We start from the raw sequence: 11,680 nt of genomic DNA, 5'->3' as shown, positions 1-11,680 counted from the left end.
GGTCCCAAACCAAAGCCTGCACAGTCCCCTCTGCACATCCCAGCAGACATAATTGTGGCTGTCTCACTCCAATCACAATTCCATTTTAGGACGTCTTATGAACTTTTCTTCTATCACAGGCAGTTGGAGTTGATGTAACAGACGGTGGAGACGCTGGGGGGCACCATTGCAATAAACTAGAAAAAAACAACAGAGAAAAACAGCAGACATTAGTGCCCAGTGCAGAGCTTACAAAGTGTACACAGTACCATTTCTAATATGTTACAACCAATGTAAGTAATTAAGAAAAAGCCAAATTAGAAAAGTGGACTTGTTGAAGTTTTTTGAAATGCTTGACATTTGTAGCCTGGCAGTCCTCTATTGGCAAAGCATTCCAGATTTTGTTGCATGAGTACAGAAAGCTGCCAGTTTTTATGGTTGATCTTGGAATAAAAAGCAAAGCAACGTTTCAGAAAAGAAATGTTGGGAGTAGACACTCCAAAATACAGGCAGGGTCTAAAATATTCAAAGCCTTCTATATATTTAATAGAACCTTGAACTCAGTTCTATGTGAGACAGGCAGCCAGCGTAATGAGACCAAGACAGATTTCAGATGAAAAAAAAAAACAAGGCCAATACCTCGTGATCACTTGGCAAAGGCACAAAACATCAGAGCAGAGATTGAGATGGAGGATTGTAGAAGTGCTGGGCAGGCGGCCATCCACTACTTCAACAGGGCACACATCTCTCTGTCCTTCTTCTTTAACTGATGCCCCATAACACGACCGGACTCTTCTACATCACTGTAACTGTTAAAAACATAAACGCCATAGATATTCACTCACGGAGTTCAAACATTAATAAATTGTACCCTTACTTCTTTTTCTGCCTCCTTTCTTGGTTCACCTGTAGATCAATTATTACCAAAGTAAACCATCACAATAGATAAAGTTCTGCTTAGAGTAAAGTCTGACTAATAATATTTTTTTAAATTACTGTGGTTTTTTGTTGGATGTTACTTAACTGTCATTATATGTAGCATCATTTTTTTCCTTTTACATTACGCATACAGTAGATACTGTATTGAGTTACAATCTCTGTATATCTGAACTTCTAATGTTATGTGCTCAAGTGTCGGTACTTACATGAAAACATCTTTGTTTTTCTCTCCTGCCTTAGTTTTGTTTTAAGTTAAAATTAAGTCTCGACTCTTTCAAAATCCGACAACAAAAGCACAGTAACTTAAGAAAATAAATGTTATTTTGCAAAACAGAACAATATCCCTGTTTAGTGACTGCTGAGACTGATGCTCCTCAGTCTCTGTGTTTGTGAGGATTCACACTCTGAGGCTTTCCTGTCTAAAATTAAAAAGCCGTGTTAATTACTGGACAGAGTGAGCAGACATAGAGGTCAGTATTCAAGGCAGCAAAATATTACAGATCAAGTAATAAATATGAGGAGGCTTTGCAGAAATTGTGCACAAATTACTTCTGAAACTGAAAGCCTCAGTAGTCTTACCTGTAGAAATAGCAAATCTAACATGAACTGCACATCATCTCGAATTGGAAATCTTAAAAACAGAAGAAAAGGACATCCAGTTATGTCTCAGAATTTGGGTACACTGGCATCTGTTCAGACGGCTGGTTACCACCGGGCATCCTATAGGGTCAAGAAAAAAAATACAATGAAGGGGCATTGTATTTCTAACTGCAGCAGTAAGAAAGAAGTTATTTCTAAGGAGCAAGCCTCCATTATATTCAGCTAAATGTGCGTGTGTGTGCTCCTCCTAAACCAACAGCTTAAATGATAAGCTAATGACAACAGCAGGTGCCCAGCTTGTCATTGTGCCGCATCAGACACACACAACTCTTCTCTGATGGCTTTGGATATAAATTTTAAAATTACCTGTTTTCTGCCATAGACTTTTTTTCTACCATCCATCCATCCATCCATTGTCTCCCACTTATCCAAGGTCAGGTCGCGGGGGCAGCAGCTTGAGCAGAGATGCCCAGACTTCCCTCTCCCCGGCCACTTCTTCTAGCTCTTCCGGGAGAATCCCAAGGCGTTCCCAGGCCAGTCGAGAGACATAGTCTCTCCAACGTGTCCTGGGTCTTCCCCGGGGCCTCCTCCCGGTTAGACGTGCCCGGAACACCTCACCAGGGAGGCGTCCAGGAGGCATCCTGATCAGATGCCCGAGCCACCTCATCTGACTCCTCTCGATGCGGAGGAGCAGTGGCTCTACTCTGAGCCCCTCCCGGATGACTGAGCTTCTCACCCTATCTTTAAGGGAAAGCCCAGACACCCTGCGGAGGAAACTCATTTCAGCCGCTTGTATTCGCGATCTCGTTCTTTCGGTCACTTTTTTCTACCAAACAAGGTTAAAGAAATCCATTTCAAAATTATGAATAAACAGTACCCAACTAACAAATTAATTCATAAGTATAACATTATGAGCTCAAGCGCGTGCAGAAGGAACTCCGAGTCCAGCTCAGGGTGGCGAAGGAGCAGTACAGGAGAAAGCTGGAGCAGAAGTTGCAGAATAACAGCATGAAGGAAGTGTGGGATGGGATGAAGATCATCACTGGCTGCAGCTTGAAGCGAGGTGCCACCATCGAGAGAGGCGTGGAGAGAGCAAACCAGATGAACAACTTTTTTAACAGGTTTGACCACCATAACCCACTCTCACCTCGGAGTACTGCACCCTCCACCCATCCTTCTGCTGATACCAGCATAGGTGAGAATTTACCCCAACCCACAATTACACAATGGAGACTTTGTGCCAGATGGAGTATTGCCACGACTGCGGAAGGCCTGTGCGTTGGAGCTGGGGAGTCCTCTACAGCGCATCTTCAACCTGAGCCTGGAACAGGGGAGAGTCCCGAGGCTTTGGAAAACATCTTGCATCACCCCACTCCCAAAGGTATCACGTCCAGGTGAGCTGAATGACTTCCGGCCTGTTGCTCTGACGCCACATGTGATGAAGACCATGGAGGGGCTGCTGCTTCACCACCTGAGGCCACAGATCCGCCACGCCCTCGACCCTCTGCAGTTCGCATACCAGGAGAAGGTGGGAGCGGAGGATGCCATCATCTATATGCTACAATGAGCCCTCTCCCACTTGGACAGAGGCAGTGGTGCTGTAAGAATTATGTTTCTGGACTTCTCTAGCGCCTTCAACGCTATCCAATCTCTACTCCTTAGGGTCAAGCTGACAGAGATGGGAGTAGATTCATACCTGGTGGCATGGATCGTGGACTATCTTAAAGACAGACCTCAGTATGTGCGTCTCGGGAACTGCAGGTCTGACATTGTGGTCAGTAACACAGGAGCGCCTCAGGGGACTGTACTTTCTCTGGTCCTGTTCAGCCTATATACATCGGACTTCCAATACAACTCGGAGTCCTGCCATGTGCAAAAGTTCGCTGACGACACTACTATCGTAGGCTGCATCAGGAGTGGCAGGAGGAGGAGTACAGGAACCTAATCAAGGACTTTGTTAAATGGTGCGACTCAAACCACCTACAACGGAACACCTGCAAAACCAAGGAGCTGGTGGTGGATTTTAGGAGGCCCAGGCCCCTCATGGACCCCGTGATCATCAGAGGTGACTGTGAGCAGAGGGTGCAGACCTATAAATACCTGGGAGTGCAGCTAGATGATAAATTGGACTGGACTGCCAATACTGATGCTCTGTGTAAGAAAGGACAGTTCCGACTATACTTCCTTAGAAGGCTGGCATCCTTCAACATCTGCAATAAGATGCTGCAGATGTTCCACCAGATGGTTATGGCACGTGCCCTCTTCTACGCGGTGGTGTGCTGGGGAGGCAGCATAAAGAAGAGAGACGCCTCACACCTGGACAAACTGGTGAGGAAAGCAGGCTCTATTGTAGGCATGGTGCTGGACAGTTTGACATCTGTGGCAGAGCAACGGGCACTGAGCAGGCTCCTGTCAATCATGGAGAATCCACTGCATCCACTAAACAGTATCATTTCCAGGCAGAGGAGCAGCTTCAGCGACAGACTGCTGTCACTGTCCTGCTCCACTGACATACTGAGGAAATCATTCCTCCCCCACACTATGCGACTCTTCAATTCCACCTGGGGGGTTTGGTAAACGTTAACATTATACAAAGATATTGTCTGTCTGTATACCTGCATTGTTATCACTGTTTAATGTAATATTGTCTTTATCAGTATGCTACTGCTGGAATATGTGAATTTCCCCTTGGGATTAATAAAGTATCTATCTATCTATTAATATATCTCCAGAATGTAGTTTATGTACAAATGAAGACAAATCCCCTCTCACATTTCTTTTACTTCTGCTCCTATTCCAAAATGTTTTATAAAGATGTTATTTCTGTTACTTTCTTGAATGACAAACCAATATCCCACTGTTTAAGTATTGCTCTTATACTGTATACAGCTTTGAAGACTAAATGTTAGAAAATGCAGTAACTGTGGTTTCCTTGCTTCATAAATTTCATATTCATAAATGTAAAGTTCAGAACGTTAGACCCTCTGTTACATCTTTCTGTATAGACATTAATATGCCAGAAATAGCTTTAAAAAACTGAAAACACACTAAAATAATTAAAATGCATAAGATTCTGATCTGCTTCATTAACAATTTATAATGCTATTATCTGCATCTCGCTTTCTTGTAATAACTTAGCTGTTGCTACTCTTGTATGTAATGTAGCCTTCATAATTATATACTGTATTTGTTAACTTTATTATGGAAAAACTATTGTAATGATGTAATCTGATATCAACATAATAAAAAATACCGTTGGCTTTGGAGGGCACACTTTACACCCGTCGAGTGTCAGACGTGCTCTCCTAATTCTATTCCTAATTCGACACCTCGATTATATTGTTTTGCTTAATTATTAGCATGCCGTTCACTCTTTAAGATGAAAAATGCGAACAAATGTTAAAAGAAACACACCACCAAATGCTAATAGGGTGTTACGAAACAAATGAAATGCATCCATTAACCCAAATACAGAAAATGCTGTGACTTTCACATTTAAAGCACGAGATTACGAATGTCGTATAGCAACTAGAAATGCGCATGCACGTGCAAATCTGGTAGGCACCGCAGATCGGGTAGCGACAGGCACGCAGATCGGGTAGCGAAATCCCTTATTCCCTCTGCTTCCTCATAGATAACGTCAGACTCCCATCCAACACCACGATTTACCCAGCATTCCACGTTTTAAAACGCAGATGGGCAGGGTCGTAATAGTAATGTTCTGCGCCTGTGTGCGCATGCTGCCGCAGCTCTGATTGTCTTTGTGCGCAAGCGCACGCAAATCAGGCAGGTACCGCATATCGGGTAGCGACACTTGTCGTAACAATTGTTTTGGTTATATCTGGCCATTAGAAAATCCCGTTTTATAATCTTAGCACTCAAGGTCACCTTACAATAAAATTAAACAACATTAGTAAAATTAAAACAAGAGAATGAAGAGAACAGCCAAGCAAAATGACACCTTTTATTGGCTAACTTTTTATTTAGCCAATAAAAGGTGTCATTTTGCTTGGCTTTTCTCTACATTCATAATGGCTAACGTGGTACAACACCCTAGTAATACAAACAAGAGAATGATAAATCATTCATCCATCCATCCATTATCCAACCCGCTATATCCTATCTACAGGGTCACGGGGGTCTGTTGGAGCCAATCCCAGCCAACACAGGGTGCAAGGCAGGAAACAAACCCCGCGCAGGGCGCCAGCCCACTGCAGGGCACACATACACACACACACACCAAGCACACACTAGAGACAATTTAGAATCGCCAATGCACCTAACCTGCATGTCTTTGGACTGTGGGAGCATCCGGAGAAAACCCGCTAGCAAAGATAACTGGCAGTAACAGTGCAAAATTCACAATTGGTATGCCAGTTTGAAAAGATAAGTTTAAGACTTAAGACTTTGTTTTTTTTACTCTTTGCTGCAGTGCAGCATGAGCATCAAATGGTTATGACTAGTAGTAGTTCTAGTAGTTTTTGTTAAAGGTCTGTATACTATATATTAAGGCGGAGTGGTGGCTCTGAGGCTAGGGATCTGCACTGACAATCGGAAGGTTGCCAGTTCGAATCCCGTAAATGCCAAAGGAGACTCTGCTCTGTTGGGCCCTTCAGCAAGGCCCTTAACCTGCAATTGCTGAGCGCTTTGAGTAGTGAGAAAAGCGCTATATAAATGCAAAGTATTATTATTATACTCTAGTCTTTACCACTGTCAGTTGTGTCCAGAGGGCAAATACACTCCAGGAAAGTTTTCACAAACAATATAGGTTTTGAGGGGCATATTTAAAAAGCAATATTACACAAAAGTAAGTTGGATTTTTTAATCTGAATTTAGAAAATATGTGAACATTTGCGCATAGTAGTACTGACTGACTGTCCTTTTTCCAGCTTTTAAAATATGTTTGTGCAGTTTTGATTACAGAAATGAATCAACTATATTTACTATTTATACTTCAAGGCAAATATCCATTAGTGTGACTTTATTAAGCATTTAAATTTTCAACATACAAACTCTGCTGACCCAAAACATATAGACTTTGGGAATCACTTTGATAAAACTGGATTCACAATAGTTATTTTACCATCATTGTAACTTTGTGTAAAAACAATTTTTAAGTTCATAAAAATGCAAAATCAGACATAAATGAGACATGTCACTTGCAGTGTTTGTACTGTATTGACAAAAAACTTGGCATTTGGGCATTATAAGAGGCCTGGAATAGTCATTTACAGGAAAACATGGGCTGAGCTCCAGAAAACAGTACAGTCATGGCCAAAGGTTTTGAGAATGACACAAGTACAGTATTGGTTTTCTCAAAGTTTACTGCTTCTGTGTTTTTGGATCTTTTTGTCAGATGTTTCTATGTTATACTGAAGTATAATTACAAGCATTTCATAAGTTTCAAAGGCTTTTGTTGACAATTACATTATGCAAAGAGTCAATATTTGCAGTGTTGGCCCTTCTTTTTCAAGACCTCTGCAATTCACTCTGGCATGCTGTCAATCTTGCAGCCCATTCATGCATAATTAATGTTGGAGTTTATCAGAATTTGTGTATTTTTGTTTGTCCACCCGCCTCTTGAGGATTGACCACAAGTTCTCAATGGGATTAAGGTCTGGGGAGTTTCCTGGCCATGGACCCAAAATTTCAATGTTTTGTTACCCGAGCCACTTAGTTATCACTTTTCCCTTATGAGACGGTGCTCCATCATGCTGGAGAAGGCATTGTTAGTCACCAAACTGTTTTTGGATGGCTGTGAGAAGTTACTCTTGGAGGATGTTTTGCTACCATTCTTTATTCATGGCTGTGTTCTTAGGCAAAATTGTGAGTGAGCCCACTCCTTTGGCTGCAAAGCAACCCCAACACATGAATGGTCTCAAGATGCTTTAATGTTGGCATGACACAGGACTGATGGTAGCGCTCACCTTTTCTTCTCCTTCTTGGAAAGGAGATTTATCAGAGAAAATTACTTTACCCCAGTCTCTCAGCAGTCCAATCCCTGTACCTTTTGCAGAATATCAGTCTGTCCCTGATGTTGTTCTTGCAGAGAAGTTGCTTATTTGCTGCCCTTCTTGACACCAGGCCATCCTCCAAAAGTCTTCGCCTCACTGTGCGTGCAGATGCACTCAAACCTGCCTGATGCCATTTCTGAGCAAGCTCTGCACTGGTGGTGCCACGATCCCAAGCCATGAATATAGAATGGTACCAAAACATCCTCCAAGAGCAACTTCTCCCAACTATCCAAGAGTAGTTTGGTGACGGAACAATGCCTTTTCCAGCATGATGAAGCACCGTGCCATAAGTCAAAAGTGATTGCTAAGTGGCTCGGGGAACAAAACATTGAAATTTTGGGTCCATGGCCAGGAAGCAGGTCTTTGTTCTTGCTCGAGTCCATGTCAAGCATTCTGACTCAAGATGTCTGCAGAGGGCCCTCTGGAGAGAGGTCAGTGCATCTCTGATTTACACATTTGTTATCAGATGAAGTCCAGGCAGATTGTGGTACTAACTGGGGCACAGTCACTTAGTTTGGAATGCAAGTGGAGATTTTGTGCAGCTGGATACCTACTTCCCTGTTAAATCTCCTTTTTTAAAAAGCCTGGTGTCCTGTGAAAGCCTAGGAGCATGGACAATGCCCACTTTGTACTACAAAGGAAAAGCAGATTAAGAAGACTTTCTAAACAAGTTTATAGCGTTTTTGAAAGTAGACTAGTGCTACTGATATATTACTGATTATAATGATAATTTATATATTTTAGGTTTCCACTATTCGCAAACCCTGTAATGAGTGCAATACTAACTATAAGGACACCTTGTTCGATATGCTTGCTTAGAGATGATTAGCAGACACAAGTATTATAAAATATGTGAAAACAACTCTGACTTGCATCTGGTAAGTGCTTTATTGTTTTTACATTTTATTCAATTACATTTTTGCATTATAGAGCTCAAACATATTTATTTTTTAGGTCACATAGAGTTGTGTATAGCTTATACTCTTGAGAGCCCAAAATATTTTGCAGACTTGAACCTGTCCCATTGGTACTTGCCTAATGTCACAGTTTATGACTTTTCAAGACATCGTGCAACTTATACTAATTTGAGGTGTCCAGGGCTGATACCTTTCCATCCCCATGAGGGAAGAGTTGTTGCCCTTCCCAGGAAAAATTGCTGTTGAAACTTAGTAAAAAGAATTTTCTAGATAATTACTGTGAATCTGGCATATGTGCTAATACAAAATTATTAATGTATTTTTTGTTAGCTTGAAGATGTTCTCAGTAAATGGTACAGACCATGCCTGACTAGAGAAGGCTTTTGGTCACTTGGCACCACAGAAGGCATGGAATCAATCAACAGTCAATGAAGATATTTTTTGTCCAGTTAATGCTCTCTGACTCCCTCTCACCATCTCTCTCTGTCTCTGTCTCTCTCTCTCTATTTATTCATTGTATTTATTTATTACTCTCCTCCTGTAGGTGGGAAATACATGTTTTGTGCTTATCGAATGTCTCAAGCACAGGTTTGTTTTTATTACAAGAACATTACATTTATTGTTATGTTTAATTCAACAGGTCATCAACATACTAGTTATAGATCTCTAATGTTCCACCATTGTGGCTCTCACCAAACAGCTGGGATCCAATGTACAGCTTCCTATAAGATGATATATTAGTTAAAGCATGTGCTGTGTTACTGTTTATATGTTGAGAAATGTAACTCTGACTGAATGTTTGTTCTCATGATTTCTCTAGAGTAATGCACATCTCAAAGATTTTCTAATCATACCGGCTTCAAACCCTGGTCATTGTTTACTCTCTGTAAGTGCTTGTATTTTTGGAATTATTCTAATTATGTGCAGGTATTTATATTATATTGAATGCCAAAACAGGCAATTATGTGATATGACTGTTTTCCAGGCACTCGCCACATAAAGCATGATCAGCATATCTCATGGAATTGTGTTCTAGTCTGGCTATTTACTGTCATTAATGCAATTACACCATTGGTACATTTTTTAAAATATATTAAGCATTTACCTCCAATGTGTCTTATTGTCAAATAGATTATGAGACCACACTCTTAAGAAATATATTTCTTTACCCAATGTATTCCTTTAGACCACTTGGGTACTAGGATCATACTGGATATAGAATCACTGTTAAGTTCAGTACAGGATATTGGGAAGTTGGGAGGTCATGTTCATTTGAATGTTCAAAGTCATTTGACATGTTAACTTAACAGTTTATACCTAGACATTGGATTGAAAAAACTGGATATTTCAGTACTAAAAGGGGATGTGGTGCCAGTGTAATGTCAAAAGAAGAAAATCTGTTATTGTAACTTAAGTTGTTACAGTTTTTGTGAATCTCTGTTTTATTTTATTTGATGTGCAAATGTTTCACTGAGTAATATTTGCATAGAACAATGATGATAGAAAGAGGGCTGAATAAATATTAATAAACGGTACAAAATGCCCATCTTTTCTCTTCAAATGAGCGTTTGCCTAACGCCTGTGTAGTAGAAATAAGCAGAACTGTGGAAAAAAACTTACATAAATATACATTAATTCAATGTTTATTATCATTCTTGCAGAAACAACCAGTTTTTCGAACATTTCCAGCAGCCCAACAGCAATTAACAGATAATGCTGATAAACTGAAAGATAAAGTGCAGGAGCTGCTGTTCCGTAATATGGATTCAGAGAGTGCTCAGCAAGTCTTTGAAATATGGGAGTATAGTGAAGACACAAGAAACATCTTTGAATATTACAGGACATGAAAAATGTCCTGTTTGAGATACATACATGATAAAAAATATGTCTTCATGCTCAAATCCTGAACAGACATGACAATAAAGACTCTGACAAGAAATCCGAGTAAAGTCTAGTTGCCTAAACCCCAGTGGTCAGTGAGTGGTGACCATTCACCAAACCACCAAACCTGTTTCTTGTATTTCTTTGTTTTGGTGGGGTTTTTTTTTTCAAATATTTTAGGACATCCTTTTTTACCTGCAAATAGTGTGGTGTTCTCAAATTCTGTTTTTACAAAGTATTGGATTCATTGTTTTGTTATTCAAAGTATTTTTTCTTGATATGTGTGTTTATAATGTGTTTGTGTGTTGTGAAATAAACAACTGGACATACAACAAAGGTTTGGGGCAGCCACCCGTATAGTTTCCCTGGCTGCAAAAGGCTTTGAGTTGAGTACAACGTGTACAGGTTCGAGTCCAAAGTAAAACTGTTTAAATATGAAGGATGACAGGTTTTTATAGTTGGTTCCCAGAAAGTGATGTCCTCGGGGCTGGGACAGGAAGTGATGTCCTCGGGGCCGGAACAGGAAATGACATCCTTTGGGGGCCGGGATAGGTAGTATTTCTCATATTTGGTCTGCTGAGAGAAAAGAGAGAGGTTTAGCGCAACCCGCCACTTGTAGGTACAGTAGGTGCTGTAGGTGTTCCCTCCATGTACTGGAATAGATGATAACATCATCCAGGTAGGCACCACTGTAACTGAGTTATGAGGCTGGAGCACTTTGTCCACCAAAGGCTGTAAAGTTGCTGGGGCCCCATGTTACCCAAATGAAAGGACGCAATATTGCCAGTGTCCAACCCGGTCTTTTCCTTTGCGGAGTCCATTAAAGGAACCTGCCAGTACCCTTTTGTCATATCAAGGGTGGTGAAGAATTTAGAGTGCCCTAGTCGCTCGAGAAGGTTGTCCACGTGTGGCATCGTTTAAGCATCGAATCGGGAGACCTGGTTAAGCCGACGGAAGTCATTGCAAAACCTCCAACTCTCATCAGGCTTTCCGACCAACACAATAGGGCTGGACCAGGGACTATGACTCTCCTCTATTACACCAAGTTCCAGCATTCGTTTGATCTCCAGCTCCACTTCTGCTCGTTTTGCCTCTGGAAGGTGAAAGGGGCGTTCTCGGACTATTACCATGGGCTCTGTCACTATGTCATGCACAACCAGTGAGGTCTGCCCAGGTTTTTCATTCACTACCTCAGGAACAGCCGAGATGGCTGCTTCGAGCTCCTGGCACTGCTGGGTTGTCAAATCAGAACTGAAGTTAAGGTCGGATTTACAAGTGAAGAGTGAGCGGGGCTGTCTGGAGGAGGGGTCAGAGTCCCTGTCCTTCCATGGTTTCAGCAGGTTTACGTGG

The 11,680-nt window shown here is 41.4% G+C and overlaps 1 long non-coding RNA gene across 1 annotated transcript; it reads right to left on the bottom strand.

Annotated features, from left to right (window-relative positions):
- Positions 1–43: 43 nt before the first annotated feature.
- Positions 44–1,618, bottom strand: LOC127529577 (uncharacterized). The gene is made up of 3 exons (XR_007936197.1): positions 1,498–1,618; positions 619–788; positions 44–176 (listed from the first exon to the last, which is right to left on the bottom strand). It is a non-coding gene; the product is annotated as an uncharacterized LOC127529577 (long non-coding RNA).
- Between the last annotated feature and the right edge of the window lie 10,062 nt (positions 1,619–11,680).

The sequence above is a fragment of the Erpetoichthys calabaricus genome, chromosome 11 (assembly GCF_900747795.2).
Source record: "Erpetoichthys calabaricus chromosome 11, fErpCal1.3, whole genome shotgun sequence".
NCBI classification, from domain to species: domain Eukaryota; kingdom Metazoa; phylum Chordata; class Cladistia; order Polypteriformes; family Polypteridae; genus Erpetoichthys; species Erpetoichthys calabaricus.
The sequence above is the reverse complement of the archived record's forward strand: the minus strand, read 5'-3'. Positions and strand labels throughout refer to the sequence as shown.